Genomic DNA, 15,683 nt, shown 5'->3' with positions numbered 1-15,683 from the left:
TTTTTTTTCCTCTCCTCTCCTTCCTTTTCTTTCTCTCCCTTTTTTTCTCTCTCCTTTTTTTTCTCTCCTTTTTTTTCTTCCCTCTCCCTTTTTTCTCTCCTCCTTTCTCCTTCCTTTCTCCTTTTCACAACACAAAAACACCACCTAATAATAAATCTCTCCTCACCCAACAACCCCAACCCCAACCCAACAACCCCCCCAACAACCCCAACACACCCCCCCAACAACACCCCAAACACCCCAACACCCCCCCCCCAACCACACCCCAACACCCAACAACCCAACAACAACCCCCCAACACAACCCCCCCCAACACACAACCCCCCACAACAACCCCCCCAACACAACCCCCCAACACACAACCCCCCAACAACACCCCCAACCCCAACCCAACACAACCCCCCCCAACACAACCCCCCAACACACAACCCCCCCAACACACAACCCCCCCAACACACAACCCCCCCCCAACACACAACACCCCCAACACACAAAACCCCCAACACACAAACCCCCCCCAACACAAACCCCCCCAACACACAAACCCCCCCCAACACACAACCCCCCCAACCCCCATCACACAAACCCCCCCAACACACAACCCCCCCAACACAAACCCCCCCAACTCACCAACCCCCAACAACACCCCCCCATCAACAAACCCCCCCAACTCACTTTCCCCCCCCCCAACTCACATACCCCCCCCATCTCACTTTCCCCCCCCAACACAAACCCCCCCTCACACAAACCCCCCCAACACACAATCCCCCCCCCCTTCACTCATCCCCCCCCCATCACTCTTTCCCCCCCAACTCACTACCCCCCCCTACTCTCTTTCCCCCCCCCTACCTCACATACCCCCCCCTCTACACTACCCCCCCACTCTCACTACCCCCCCAACTCTCATTCCCCCCCCCTTCTCTCTTTCCCCCCCCCTTCTCACTTCCCCCCCCTACTCACTTCCCCCCCTACTCATCTCCCCCCCCCTTCTCTCTTTCCCCCCCCTCTCTCCCCCCCCTTCTCTCTTTCCCCCCCCTTCTCTCTTTCCCCCCCCTTCTCTCTTTCCCCCCCCTTCTCTCTTTCCCCCCCCTTCTCTCTTTTCCCCCCCTTCTCTCTTTTCCCCCTTCTCTTATCCCCCCTCTCTCTTTCCCCCCCCTCTCTCTTTACCCCCCCTTCTCTCTTTCCCCCCCTTCTCTCTTTTCCCCCCCCTTCTCTCTTTTCCCCCCCCTTCTCTCTTTTCCCCCCCCTTCTCTCTTTTCCCCCCCCCTTCTCTCTTTTCCCCCCCTTCTCTCTTTTCCCCCCCCTTCTCTCTCCCCCCTTCTCTCTTTTCCCCCCCCTTCTCTCTTTTCCCCCCCCTTCTCTCTTTTCCCCCCTTCTTTCTCCCCCCCCCTTCTCTCTTTCCCCCCCCTTCTCTCTTTCCCCCCCCCTTCTCTCTTTCCCCCCCCCTTCTCTCTTTCCCCCCCCCCTTCTCTCTTTCCCCCCCCCCCTTCTCTCTTTCCCCCCCCCTTCTCTCTTTTCCCCCCCCCTTCTCTCTTTTCCCCCCCCCTTCTCTCTTTCCCCCCCCCCTTCTCTCTTTCCCCCCCCCCCTTCTCTCTTTCCCCCCCCCCCCCCGGTGCTGTTTACTGAGGCCGCGCTTTACCCTCCAGTGGGCGGGGGAATTGGATTTCCAGCATCCTCGGTATTTGGCTTTTGTTTGACTTCAGTCTTGATGCCTGCTGACTTGTACCAACTCTTGTGTTGCAGCCCGAGCAGATTCAGGTGTTTGTGGCGAAGGATCGGAGTGGGATCACCACCAATGGGGTGACGTTGGGGCTTAAGAAGTATACAGTATGTCAAGACCGTTTCGACCAAGAGGATTGCATTATTTTAGCTGCCAAGGGCAAGCCTGCTAATCGTGCAATAATCTGCAAAACTAAAACAGGTAAGTTCTAAACTGGAATGGCCTTTTTGCCAATGTCCTGGCATGATTGGCTCATTCTCCTGACTCACTGCTTACAAATGCAATTGTAACTTGTAGCTGTTGCAGCAACTCTTTATTTGCTGAAATCTAGATGCATTGCAAACTTTTTAAAGAACTTCTCTCTGTTAATATCTCTGGCATGATAGAAACATAGAAAAATAGGAGCAAGGAGTCGGCCATTCGCGCCTGCTGTGCCATTCAGTATGATCATGGCTGATCCTCTGTCTGAATACCATATTCCTGCTCTCTTTCCCCATACCCCTCGATGCCTTTTGTGTCTAGAAATCTCTCTCTCTCCTTGCTGCACCCTTTGCCTGACTTCAGCAAGGTATGATTTGCTCCCCTGGTGCCTCTCCCTCAATACAATCACCTTACTAGGGTTTTATTGCACATGACTGGCTCCAGGGCTGCGTTTTTTCTTTTTATATCATGGGATGTGGGCGTTGCTGATGAAGTCGGCATTTATTTTTCTAGTTGCCCTTGAGAAGCTGGTGGTGAGTTGCTGCCTTCAACCTCTGCTACCCGTGTGGCGAAGGTGCTCCCACAGTTGTTAGGTAGGCAGTTCCAGGATTTTGACCCAGCGATATGATGAAGGAACTTGGTGAACCCTACTCGTGCATCTGTAGCACTAGTCGAGCTGGATGTAATATCTTTCATGTAAAATTAGTGAGACAACTTGCATTTATATAGTTCCTTTTATATGTAGGAAAACTTTCTCCCTCCCCTCCCCCCCCCCCCCCCCCCCCCCTCAAGGTACTTCACGGAAGTGTAATTGGACAAAAGAGTAATGTGTAAAGTTAGTGGCTGCTCGCACCTAAATCTAAATCCATGGGTGAGACTCGGCTCAGCTGTCAGTAAGGTAGAGTTGACTTGAATGCATTGCCAAAACCAAGTTTTTAATTTGAGGGTGAAACTGGCCACAGTAGACTGGGTGCAACTGTTAGCACATATAAAAGTACAGATGAGCAGTGGGAAGTGTTCAAAGAAATATTTGTTGCGTGCAAAACTTCTACTGTAATAAAAACAGAAAATGCTGGAAATCCTCAGCCGGTCAGGAGAGAGTGAGTTAACGTTTCAGGTCGATGACCCTTCGTCAGAACTGGGAAAAGCTGGAGATGGAACAGGTTTTTAAGCAAGTGCAGGGGCCGGGCAAGGGGGGAGGAAAGAACAAAAGGGAAGGTCTGTGATAGGCTGGAAGGCAGGAGAGATTAAGAGAAAAGGGATGATGGTGTGAGGCAAAAGGAGATGGTAATGGGACAAGTTAAGAAACAAAAAATGGCTCTAGATGAAATGTAAATGGTGATGGCAGAATGATCGACAGCTGCCATGTGAGGAGGAAAAATAATGGGGGAAAAAGGAATAGGGCCGAGGTTATGGTCTGAAATTGTTGAATTCGATGTTGAGTCCGGAAGGCTGTAAAGTGCCGAATCGAAAGATGAGGTGCTGTTCCTCGAGCTTACGTTGAGCTTCATTGGAACAGTGTAAGAGGCCAAGGACGGTGTACTAAATTGCAAGAAGTACAAGTAAATCGCTGTTTCACCTGGAAGGGGTGTTTGGGTGCCCTGGAAAGTGGGAAGGGGGGAGGTAAAAGGGCAGGTGTTGCATCTCCTGCGCTTGAACGTGAAGGTGCCGGGCGAAGGTCCCCTTGGATTGGAAAATTGCCACGGTCACTCCATTACACCTCTACTTGTGTAATTAAACAATCTTGGTCAACAAAAGAAGTGAGAAATAGTATAAAACTAAAAGGGTTTATACAAAGGCAAAAAACGAGATCACCAGTGCTGCAAAAAGGGGAATGAGCAAAGGCTTGCGAGGGATATCCAGCACAACACAAGATTTTTGCAAATATATTGAGGGTGGCTGAGGATAATGTGGGCCCCTTAAAGACAAACTCTGGTATTGCTGTATTTGAAAATAAGGAAATGGCAGACTTGCTAAATATTTACTGTGTACAGGGGTATCGGTCTTCACCGTAGAGGAAGAGGATAAAACATCAGGTAGGAGGGAAAGTAAAAATAAATCAAGGAGAGGCACTTACTAGATTTAGTAAGTTTTTTAAAAAATGGTAATGAAGAAAATGAGACTAAAGATGAATGCATCTCCTGGACCTGATGCTTTCCATCCCTGAGTATTAAAAGATAGGTGAGGAAATTGTAAATGCTCTAGTTATAATCTTCCAAAATGTGCTTGATTCAGGAATTGTCCCCTTGGATTGGAAAATTGCCACGGTCACTCCATTATCAAAGAAGGGTAGGCGAGAGAGAACCTAGGGAATTGTAGACCTCTTAGTCTAAGGTCTATTGTGGGGAAGTTACTAGAATCTGTTATTGGAGACAGAGTAGCAGATAGGAGCTGATCAGAGAGCCAGCATGGATTTGTAACGGGCAAGTCATGTCTAACGAACCTAGCTGAATTTTTTGAGGAGGTCACTAACGATAAGGAACGGTCTGGATGTTCTTGAATGCCCCTGGAAGTCCATATAAATAAGGTTCCACATAAGAGACTGTTGGGGATAAATGGAAGCGCATGTAATTGGAGCCAACTTGTTGGCTTGGATAAGGAATTGGTTAGGAGACAGAGTGGGGATAATGGGTATGTATTCAAATTGGCCAGATGTGACGAGTGGTGTCCCCCAGGGATCTGTACTGAGGCCTCTGCTTCTCACTGTCATTATTAATGACTTAGATGAAGGAATAGAGAGCTGTATATCCAAGTTTGCTGACACCTAGTTAGGAGGCCCAGTAAGTAGTGCAGATGGGAGCAGAAAGTTGGACAGGGACATTAATGGATTGAGTAGATTGGGCCTGGAGTTTAGAAGAATGAGGTGATCTCATTGAAACATAAGATTCTGAGGGGGATTGACGGGGTGGATGCTGAGAGGTTGGTTCCCCCTGGCTGGAGTGTCTAGAACTAGGGGGCATAGTCTCAGGATAATAGGTCAGCATTTAGGACTGAGATGAGGAGGAATTTTTTTGACTTGGAGGGTTGTGAATCTTTGGAATTCTCTATCCGAAAGGGCTGTGGATACTCAGTCGTTGAGTATATTCAAGGCTGAGATCGATAGATGTTTGGACTCGAGGGGAATTGAGGGATATGGAGATTGGGTGGGAAAGTGGAGTTGAGGTTGAACATCAGCCATGATCTTATGGAATGATGGTGCAGGCTCAAGGGGCTGCATGGCCTCCTTGCTCCTAATTTTTAATGTTCTTAAGTGAGTGGGCAAAACTGTGGCAGATTGAGTTCAACGTGGGTTCAAGTGTGAGGTCATCCACTTTGGATCTAAAAAAACAAGTCAGTATTTTCTAAATGGTGAGAAGCTGGGAACTGTGGAGGAGCTGAGAGATTTAGGGGCCCATGGACAGAATACCAAGGGGAGGAAGGGAGGCTTCAGGTGTACAGAGCCTGGGTCAGACCCCACCTGGAGTGACCGGGTTCAGTCCTGGGCCCCGCCCCTCAGGAAGGATATCTCGGCCTTGGAGGGGGAGCCGCGCAGATTCCCCAGAACGATACCCGGGGGCTAAAAGGGTTAAATTCCGAGGCCAGGTTGCACAGACTGGGCTTGTGTTCCCTCGAGTTTAGAAGATTAAGGGGTGACCTAATCGAGGTGTTGAAGATGATTAAAGGAGTTGATCGGGTGGAGAGAGAGAAACTATTTCCTCTGGTGGGGGGAGTCCAGAACAAGGGGGCAGAACCTTAAAATGAGAGCCAGGCCGTTCAGGGGTGATGTCAGGAAGCACTTCTTCACACAAAGGGGGGTGAAAATCTGGAACTCTCTCCCCCAAAAAGCTGTTGAGGCCGGGGGGTCAATTGGAAACTGAGGTTGATGGCAGTGTTTTCGGGAGGAGGAGCAGTGTTTCCTGGGGGGGGCGGGGGGGGTGGGGGGTGGAACAGAGGATAAGCTTCCTACTCCTGATTTCTGTCTGACTCATGGGAGCACGTACATCAGATTAGAACAATGAGCCCCACTTTGCTAAGCTTGCATTTGCTGCCCCTGATCACTTCAGCTGGTATTATGGGATGGGGGGGGCCTGATCTGACACTGCCCTTCGGGGGGGGGGGGAGACAGACTTGAAGCCTGTTGCAGCTCCTTTATTGCTCAATACCTAAAGTAGATCAGTCTCCTTTCCTTTTAGGATGCTTAGTGTTAAATGCATTGCCCAGGAAGATCCCAGCTAATTTCAGTTACGTTGGCAGCAGTGCTACAACTGACCATGCCTGGGTTAAAGAGCGGGGTGGGGGGTGGAGAAGTAGCCAGTTTTCCTGCTCCACATTGCCAGTTGGAGGAGGTTTCTGTCTGGCGGTTGGTGCCATTGCTGTTCTGGTGTAGTGGGATAGGAGGCTGCCTTGCACTTTGACAGCTTGGAGTACTTTTCCACATTCCTGTGTAACTTGCCTGGTGCAGTACCACGCTAATGACAGTGAGAAACCACTGAGGGCTGCGTGTTGGTTGCTTTGTGTACTGCCTGTCTTCCTCTTTCCTACGGTAGTAGCCAAGCAAATCAAATGTCAATATCGAAGTCAGATATCCAGGCCAAAGCTTCCGGTGTAACAGCGTGGATATCTTGTCGGCTGCCTGTGAATTTCCTCTGAGGGCAGTGCTCAATGATGTGCTCCCGGGTCTGATCAGGAGCTCCACAGTCGCATGGTGGGGATGCTTTAATCTTCCATCTATGGAGCAGGTGGCAGCATCTACCATGACCGGTTCTGAGGCGGTCGATGGTTGTCCACTGTTTGTGAGGAAGGTTTGATCCTTCAGGTTGTACTGTGGGGTCCTCTAAGGAATGTATGTCGCTGTTCTTCAAGCAATTCGCCATCGGTCATCAAGGCTGAGGGGAGATCGCTGAAGGGCTTCAGCGATGGTCCAAAATGGCCTTCTAGATTTGAGATGGGTTGGTGGGAGGCTGGTCAAGTCGGCCTGGATCGTGTCTTTGCTGGTGTAGCGGTTGTATTCTCTGGAGACTGCATATTCGTGGCGTAGGTGTGGTGGTGCGATGTTTGCAAGCACGGGCAGCCAAGGTATTGGTGTCGATAATCTGGAGTTCAGCTGGACATAACAGATTTGACATGGACTTGATAGCCATGCCGGAGAGCAGTACTCCGCTGTAGGGTACACCAGGGCGAGTGCTGCCGTACGGAGGGTTTGAGCGTCTGCTCCCCATGTGGATCCAGTGAGTTTCTGGATCATGTTGACCCTACTCTTTAGTTTCTTCCCAAGGTTCTGGAGGTGTTGTCTATATGGAGGGGTTTTTGGCCTGGTTTACCTCTGCGCCGCAAAAGGAGACTTTCAAAGCTTGGTTGCTTGATGGGTGTTGAGGTGGAATGTCGAGGTGACGGTCTTTTGTGGGTTTGGCCGAAGCTGCCATCGGCGGAAGTAGGCCTCCATCCTCTGTAAATCACTGGTCAGGGTCTCCTCGGTGATGGACAGATTCATGTTTTGCATGGCCAAGGCAATGTCATCAGCGTATACGAACTTGTGGGACTCTGTTTCAGGCAGGTCACTGGTGTAAACATTGAATAACATGGGTGCCAGGACAGAACCCTGGTGGGAGTCTGTTCAATGTCCTATATCTGCTCTTCTGGGAGCCAAAGTCCACACAAGCGTCGGTTGCTAAGCATGGAGTTGAGAAGATGGATCGTTGTTCTGCAGGGTAAAATGGCGGAGAGCTTGAAAAGCAGTCCGTGCTTCCATACTGTGTCATATGCTGCTGACAGGCCCACGAGCGGTCTGGAGCTGGCGCTGGAAGCCTACTTCGATGTGCGTTAAAGCTACCGCCTAGTCGCAGCAGTTACAGTCGCTCCGGATGCCCGCTTGTTCCTTAGGGATGGTTGGCTCGATGATGGGGGCTGGTCTGTGGACAAGTCGCCTCGCCAGAACTTTATAACAAGTGCAAAGTAAGGAGATGGGGCGGTAGCTGGAGGCTTCATTAATCTTGTGTTTCTTCTCTTTCAGTGCTAGTTATAGGGGAGGGCTGCGACGAGGGTATTTCAGCACCCATGGTCCGTACAGAAGTAGAGAGGTGGGCTACGCACTTGAGGAATAACAATGCCTGATCGGGCTGGATTACATTTTGACAGTGTGCTGTTGCTGCATTGCTACTGCTACCGGGAGATTGAAAATACTGCTTTTATATCCCTCACCAGGAGCTTACCTGCTACAATGGCCCATTTTTGTACTATTGATGCTCTGTGATGAAATTAAAAAGTTTAAATCTAGTTGTGGTCACTTTATTTGCTTTTTACCTGGTCACTGCTGGATGATTCTTGGGTTCTGTTCAAATTGACTGACAGTTGCTGTTGGTTAGAGATTTGCAATCAATCTTTTATAGAGCGCAAATGAATGGTGTCAATAAATCTCTCTCACCCAACTGGACGAGAGCGAGAGAGATTCTCTAGAGCAATCTAGTCCGTCCCTAACCCCGTAGTCCTGCAAGTTTATTTCCCTCAAAGCCAGCGAGTTACACGTCATAATCTTGTACACATCTATCAAATCACCCCTCAACCTCCTTTGCTCTAATGAAAACAAATCCAGCTTCTCCAACCTGTCCTTGTAGCTAAGATCCCCCATCCCTGGAACCATTCTGGTAAATCTCCTCTGCACCCTCTCAAGGGCCTTCACATCCTTCCTAAAGTGTGGTGACCAGAACTGGACACAATACTCCAGTTGTGGCCTAACCAGCGCTTTATAAAGGTTCAGCATAACTTCTCTACCTTTGTACTCAGTACCTCTATTTATGAAGCCCAAGATCCCATATGCTTTGTTAACCACTCTCTCAATATCCCAGCACTGACCTTTGGGGAACACCATTGTCTACCATCCTCCAGTCTGAAAAATAGCCATTTACCACAACTCACTGTTTTCTGTCCTTAAGGCAATTCCTTATCCAAACGGTCACTGATCCACCTATTCCATGAGCCTCAATTTTGTTAACCAGCCTTTTATCAGCAATCTTCTTGTACGAGGCCCCTTGGGTCAGAGCGATCATAATATGATCGAGCTCTCAGTCGAGATGGAGAGTGAGGAAATTGAATCAGAGACTAAGGTCCAGAACTTAAATAAAGGGAATTACGAGGGTATGAGACGGGAATTGGGTAAGACTGATTGGGTGGTGTTTCTGGGGGGATTGACAGTGGATAGACAATGGCAAGCATTCAAAGATAGAATGGAAGAATTCCAGAACATGTTTATACCGGTTTGGCATAAAAATAAACCTAAAAAGGTGACTCAACCGTGGATAACGAGGGAAATTAGGGACAGCATAAAATCAAAAAAAAGGGCATATCAACTGGCAAAAAAAAAGCACCAGACCGGAAGATTGGGGGCAGTACAGGATACAGCAAAAGAGGACAAAGGGATTAATCAGGAAGGGGAAAATAGAATACGAAAGTAAACTTGCAGCAAACATAAAGACAGACTGCAAAAGCTTTTATCGGTATATCAGGAGGAAAAGACTGGTAAAATCCCAAGTCGGTCCCTTGCAGTCCGATTCGGGAGAATATATAATGGAGAATAAGGAAATGGCAGACCAATTAAACTCATACTTTGGTTCTGTATTCACAAAGGAGGACACAAATAACCTCCCAGGAATATCGGCAAACATAGGGACTAATGAGAGGGAGGAGCTGACAGAAATTAGTATCTCTAGGGATATGGTGTTGGGTAAGTTGAGGGGACTGAAGGCCGACAAATCCCCGGGGCCTGATAAACTACATCCTAGGGTACTTAAGGAGGTGGCCCTGGAGATAGCAGATGCTCTAAGGATCATCTTCCGGAACTCCATTGACTCGGGAACAGTACCCGTGGATTGGAGGGTAGCTAATGTTACCCCAATATTTAAAAAGGGGGGTAGAGAGAAAGGGAATTATAGACCAGTAAGCCTTACATCGGTTGTGGGCAAAATGCTAGAGTCCATTATTAAGGATAAAATAGCGGAGCACTTGACAAATGGGGAAAGGATCGGACAGAGTCAACATGGATTTACAAAGGGTAAATCGTGTTTGACTAATCTGCTGGAATTTTTTGAGGGAGTAACTGGTAAAATAGATGGGGGAGAGCCAGTGGATGTGGTGAACCTTGACTTCCAGAAAGCCTTCGATAAGGTTCCACACAAAAGATTATCATGCAAAATTAAGGCTCATGGGATTGGGGGCAAAGTATTAACGTGGATAGAGAACTGGCTGGCGGATAGAAAACAGAGAGTTGGAATAAATGGCTCGTTTTCGGAGTGGCAGGCAGTGACCAGCGGGGTGCCGCAAGGATCTGTCCTGGGACCCCAGCTGTTCACAATATATATAAATGATCTGGATCAGGGAATTGGATGCAATATTTCCAAATTCGCTGACGACACTAAACTAGGAGGAGGGGTGGGCTCTGATGAGGATGTCAGGAGGCTACAGTGCGATTTGGACAGGTTGGGGGAATGGGCGGATACGTGGCAGATGCACTATAATGTGGATAAATGCGAGGTCATCCACTTTGGGGGTAAAAACAGGAGGGTGGATTATTATCTAAATGGCAATAGATTGGGAGATGGGGAAGTGCAGAGGGACCTGGGTGTTCTTGTGCACCAGTCACTGAAGGAAAGCATGCAGGTGCAACAGGCGATTAAGAAGGCAAATGGTATGTTGGCGTTCATATCAAGGGGGTTCGAGTATAGGAATAGGGATACCTTACTACAGCTGTACAAGGTGCTGGTGAGACCGCATCTGGAGTATTGTGTACAGTTTTGGTCGCCCCATCTGAGGAAGGATGTTCTTGCCATGGAAAGAGTGCAGCGGCGATTCACCAGGCTGATACCTGGAATGGCGGGAATGACCTACGAGGAGAGATTGAATAGTTTGGGCTTGTACTCACTGGAGTTTAGAAGATTGAGAGGGGATCTCATCGAAACATATAAAATTATGGCAGGCCTGGACAGGCTGAATTCAGAGAGAATGTTTCCAATGGCAGGGGAGCACAGAACCAGGGGCCACAGTCTAAAAATAGCGGGCAAATCATTTAAAACAGAGATGAGGAAGAATTTCTTCACTCAAAGAGTGGTGAGCCTGTGGAATTCCCTGCCACAGAGGGCTGTGAAGGCTAATTCAATAAATATTTTCAAGAGAGAATTGGATATATTTCTGAAGGCTAAGGGGATTAAGGGTTACGGAGAAAAGGCGGGGACGGGGTACTGAACTGGTAAGATCAGCTATGATCTCAGACGAAGATCAGCCATGATCTCATTGAATGGCAGAGCAGGCTCGAAGGGCCGAATGGCCTACTCCTGTTCCTATCTCTATGTTTCTATGTTTCTATGTGGTACCTTGTCAAACGCCTTCCAAAAATCCATGTAGACAACATCCATTGCATTCCCTTCATCAATCCTCTGTTACTTCATCAAAAAATTAGTCAAACACAATCTTCCTTTTACAAACTCGTGTTGGCTCTCCTTAATTAGCTTAAACCTCTCCAAATGCCTGTTAATTTTTTCCTTGATTATTGTTTCTAAAACTTTACCCACCACTGATGTTACACTGACCGGCCTGTAGTTACTAGGATTGTCCTTACACCCTTTCTTGAACAATGGTGTCACATTTGCCACTTTCCAATCCTGAGGCACCTCCCCCGCATCTAGGGAAGTTTGGAAAATTATGGCAAGCCCTTCCACTATCTCATCCCCCAATTCCCTTAGCAACCTGGGATGCAAGACATCTGGACCAGGGGACTTGTCCACTCTAAGCATACCCAGCCTTTCTAGTACATCCTGTCTATCAATTTTCACCCTTTCCATTGGTTCTAGCTTTTCCACTTCTACTGATATTTTGTCAGCATCCACCTCCTTAGTAAACACCGATACAAAGTACTCATTGAGTATTCTAGCCTTGCCCTGCGCCTCTAAGCATATCTCACCTTCTTTGTCTCTAATAGGCCCCATCCCACCTCTTACTACCCGCTTAATGTTTACATGCAGGTAGATTTTTGGGTTCCCTTTTATGTTAACTGCCATTCTACTCTCTTTGCCAATCTTATTTTCATCTTCACATCCCCTCAACTTATTGTATTTAGTCTGGTTCTCCCTTGAAGAGTTCACCTGATATGCATCATACACCCTCTTTTTGTTTAATCATCTTCTCTATCTCCCTCGTCATCCAAGGAGCCCTTGCTTTGGTTCCCTTCCCCTTCCCTCTTGTTGGAATGTACCTAGCCTGTACTTGGAACATCGCCTCCTTTAAAGATCATCCATTGTTCTGTTATAGTTTTTCCTCTCAGTCTTTGGTTCCATTTTACTCTGGCTAGATCCTTTCGCATCCCATTGAAGTTAGCCCTATTCCAGTTTAGAAGTTCCACTCTAGATTGTTCCTTGCTCCTCTCCATTGCTAATCTAAATTTTATGATACGATGATCACTCGTACCCAGGCGTTCTCCCACAGACACTTGGCCCACCTCATTCCCCAGCACCAGATCCAGCAATACCTCCTTCCTAGTTGGGTCAATGAAATTTTAACACATTTCAGAAATTTCTCCCCTCTTTTCCCTAGCATTTTCCCAATCGATATTTGGGTAATTAAAGTCCCCCAATGTCACCACTCTATAGCTCTTGCCTATCTCTGCGATTTCCCTGCACATTTGCTCCTCTACCTCCCTGTCACTATTTGGAGGCCTATAGAATACCCTTTTTGCTCCTCAACTCTAACCAAATGGATTCTGTCCTTGTCCCCTCAAGACCATCCAGCCTTTCCAATACGACAAAGGGTATGATCACAAAAGGAAAATCAGCCCAACCATGGCTAACAAAAGAAATTAAGGATACAATTAGATCCAAAGAGTCATATAAAGTTGCCAGAAAAAGTAGCAAACCTCTGAATTGGGAGCAGTTTAGAGTTCAGTAAAAAAGGGCCAAGAGATTGATTAAGAAGGGAAAAATAGAGTATGAGAGTAAACTTGCAAGGAACATAAAAGCGGACTGTAAAAACTTCAAGTATATAAAAAGAAAAAGATTAGTGAATTCAAATGTAGGTCCCTTACAGTCAGAAAAGGGGGAATTTATAATGGGGAACAAGGAAATGGCAGAGCAATTAAACAAATACTTTGGTTCTGTCTTCACACAAGAGGACACAAATAACTTCCCAGAAATGCTAGAGAACCAAGGGTCTAGTGAGAAGGAGGAATTAAAGGGAATTAATATTAGTTAAAAAAAAGTGTGCTGGAGAAATTAATGGGACTGAAAGCTGATAAATCCCCAGGACCTCATAAGAGGTAGCCATGGAAATAGTGGATGCATTGGTTGTCATTTTCCAAAATTCTATAGATTATGGAACAATTTCTGCAGATTGGAGGGTGGCAAATGTAACCCCACTATTTACAAAAGGAGGAAGAGAAAGCAGGGAACTGCAGTCCAGTTAGCCTAACATCAGTAGTAGGGAAAATGCTAGAGTCTATTTTAAAGGATGTGATAACAGGACACTTACAAAATATCAACGGGATTAGACAAAGTCAACATGGATTTATAAAAGGGAAATCAGTGACAAACCTACTGGAGTTTTCTGAGGATGTAACTGGTAGAATAGATAAGGGCGAACCAGTGGATGTGGTGTATTTGGATTTTCAGAAGGCCTTTGATAAAGTCCTACATAAGAGGTTAGTGTGCAAAATTAAAGCACATGGGATTGGGGGTAATATACCGGCATGGATTGAAAACTGGTTAACAGACAGGAAACAGAGAGTAGGAATAATTGGGTCTTTTTTGGGGTGGCAGGCGGTGACTAGTGGGGTACCGCAGGGAGCAGTGCTTGGGCCTCAGCTATTCACAATATATATCAATGATTTGGATGAGGGAACCAAATGTAATATTTCCAAGTTTGCTGACGACACGAAACTAGGTGGGATTGTGAGTTGTGAGGAGGATGCAAAGAGGCTTCAAGGTGATTTAGACAAGTTGAGTGAGTGGGCAAATACATGGCAGATGCAGTATTAACGTGGATAAATGTGAAGTTATCCACTTCGGTAGGAAAAACAGAAAGGCAGAGTATTATTTAAATGGTGATAGATTGGGAAATGTTGATGTACAAAGGGACCTGGGTGTCCTTGTACACCAGTCACTGAAAGCAAGCATGCAGGTGCAGCAAGCAGTTAGGAAGGCAAATGGTATGTTGGCCTTCATTGCAAGAGGATTTGAGTACAGGAGCAAGGATGTCTTACTACAGTTATACAGGGCCTTGGTGAGACCACACCTGGAGTACTGTGTACAGTTTTGGTCTCCTTACCTAAGAAAGGATATACTTGCCATAGAGGGAGTGCAGCGAAGGTTCACCAGACTGATTCCTGGGATGGCAGGACTGTCATATGAGGAGAGATTGGGTCGACTAGGCCTGTATTCACTAGAGTTTAGAAGAATGAGAGGGGATCTCATTGAAACGTATAAAATTCTGACAGGACTAGACAGACTGGATGCAGGGAGAATGTTTCCCCTGGCTGGGGGGTCTAGAACGAGGGGTCTCAGTCTCAGGATACGGGGTAGGACATTTAGGACTGAGATGAGGAGAAATTTCTTCACTCAGAGGGTGGTGAACCTGTGGAATTCTCTACCACAGAAGGCTGTGGAGGCCAAGTCACTGAATATATTTAAGAAGGAGATAGATAGATTTCTAGACACAAAAGGCATCAAGGGGTATGGGGAGAGAGCGGGAATATGGCATTGAGATAGAGGATCAGCCATGATTACATTGAATGGCGGAGCAGGCTCGAAGGGCTGAATGGCCGACTCCTGCTCCTATTTTTCTGTTTTTCTGTTTCTGTCTTACTTAATCAGCACTGCCACCCCACCTCCCTTTTTCCATCCCTATCTTTTCTGAACACATTGTACCCTTGAATATTAAGTGCCCAGTCCTCACCGTTTTTAAGCCACGTTTCCGTTATTGCCACATCATATTGCCACACAGCTAATTGTGCTTGTAGCTCACCAACCTTATTCACCACACTTTGTGTGTTTACGTACATGCATTCTAAACCCATTTTTGAATTTTTCGTAGTCTTTCTTAGTCTGCTCCTATCTAATATGGTTCTACTATCGCCTCTAGTACTATCTTCTCTAGTACTATCCAACACACTCACTCTTTTATGCACCTTATTCCTCTTTTCTACTCCTATATGCTGGTGCCCATCCCCCTGCCAAGTTAGTTTAAACCCTCCCCAACAGCACTAACAAACCTCCCCGCGAGAATATCAGTCCCGGCTCTGTTGAGGTGTAACCCGTCCGGCTTGTACAGGTCCCACCTTCCCCAGAATCGGTCCCAATGCCTCAGGAATCTAAAGCCCTCCCTCCTGCACCATCTTTCCAGCCACGCATTCATCTGTTCTATCCTCCTATTCCTGTACTCACTAGCACGTGGCACCGGGAGTAATCCAGAGATTACTACCTTTGAGGTCCTGCTTTTTAATCTCTCTCCTAGCTCCTTAAACTCTGCCTGCAGGACCTCATCCCTCTTTCTGCCTATGTCGTTGGTACCGATATGGACAACGACCTCTGGCTGTTCACCCCTCCCTCCTCAGAGTGTCCTGCAGCTGCTCAGTGACATCCTTGACCCTGGCACCAGGGAGGCAACATACCGTCCTGGAGTCACATCTACGGCCGCAGGAATGCCTATCTGCTCCCCTAACTATCGAATCCCCTACCACTATTGCTCTTTCACTCTTTTCCTCCCCTCCACCCCCCCACCCCACCCTGGCCCCCGTGGCTGCCAGGGAGCC

The 15,683-nt window shown here is 47.4% G+C and overlaps 1 long non-coding RNA gene and 1 pseudogene across 2 annotated transcripts in view; one reads left to right on the top strand and one right to left on the bottom strand.

The window, feature by feature from the left end:
- LOC147091128 (ephrin-B2-like) overlaps positions 1–15,683 on the bottom strand; it is a 376,707-nt pseudogene that overhangs the window by 45,956 nt on the left and 315,068 nt on the right. The window lies entirely within an intron of this gene.
- LOC147091129 (uncharacterized) lies at positions 1,615–8,173 on the top strand. Its single transcript, XR_015075380.1, has 2 exons — positions 1,615–1,921; positions 7,911–8,173. It is a non-coding gene; the product is annotated as an uncharacterized LOC147091129 (long non-coding RNA).

Source organism: Somniosus microcephalus, unplaced genomic scaffold (genome assembly GCF_052327205.1).
Source record: "Somniosus microcephalus isolate GS21.2 unplaced genomic scaffold, FLI_Smic_1.0 unresolved_chr4, whole genome shotgun sequence".
NCBI lineage: Eukaryota > Metazoa > Chordata > Chondrichthyes > Squaliformes > Somniosidae > Somniosus > Somniosus microcephalus.
This window is presented reverse-complemented; position numbering and strand designations above follow the sequence as displayed.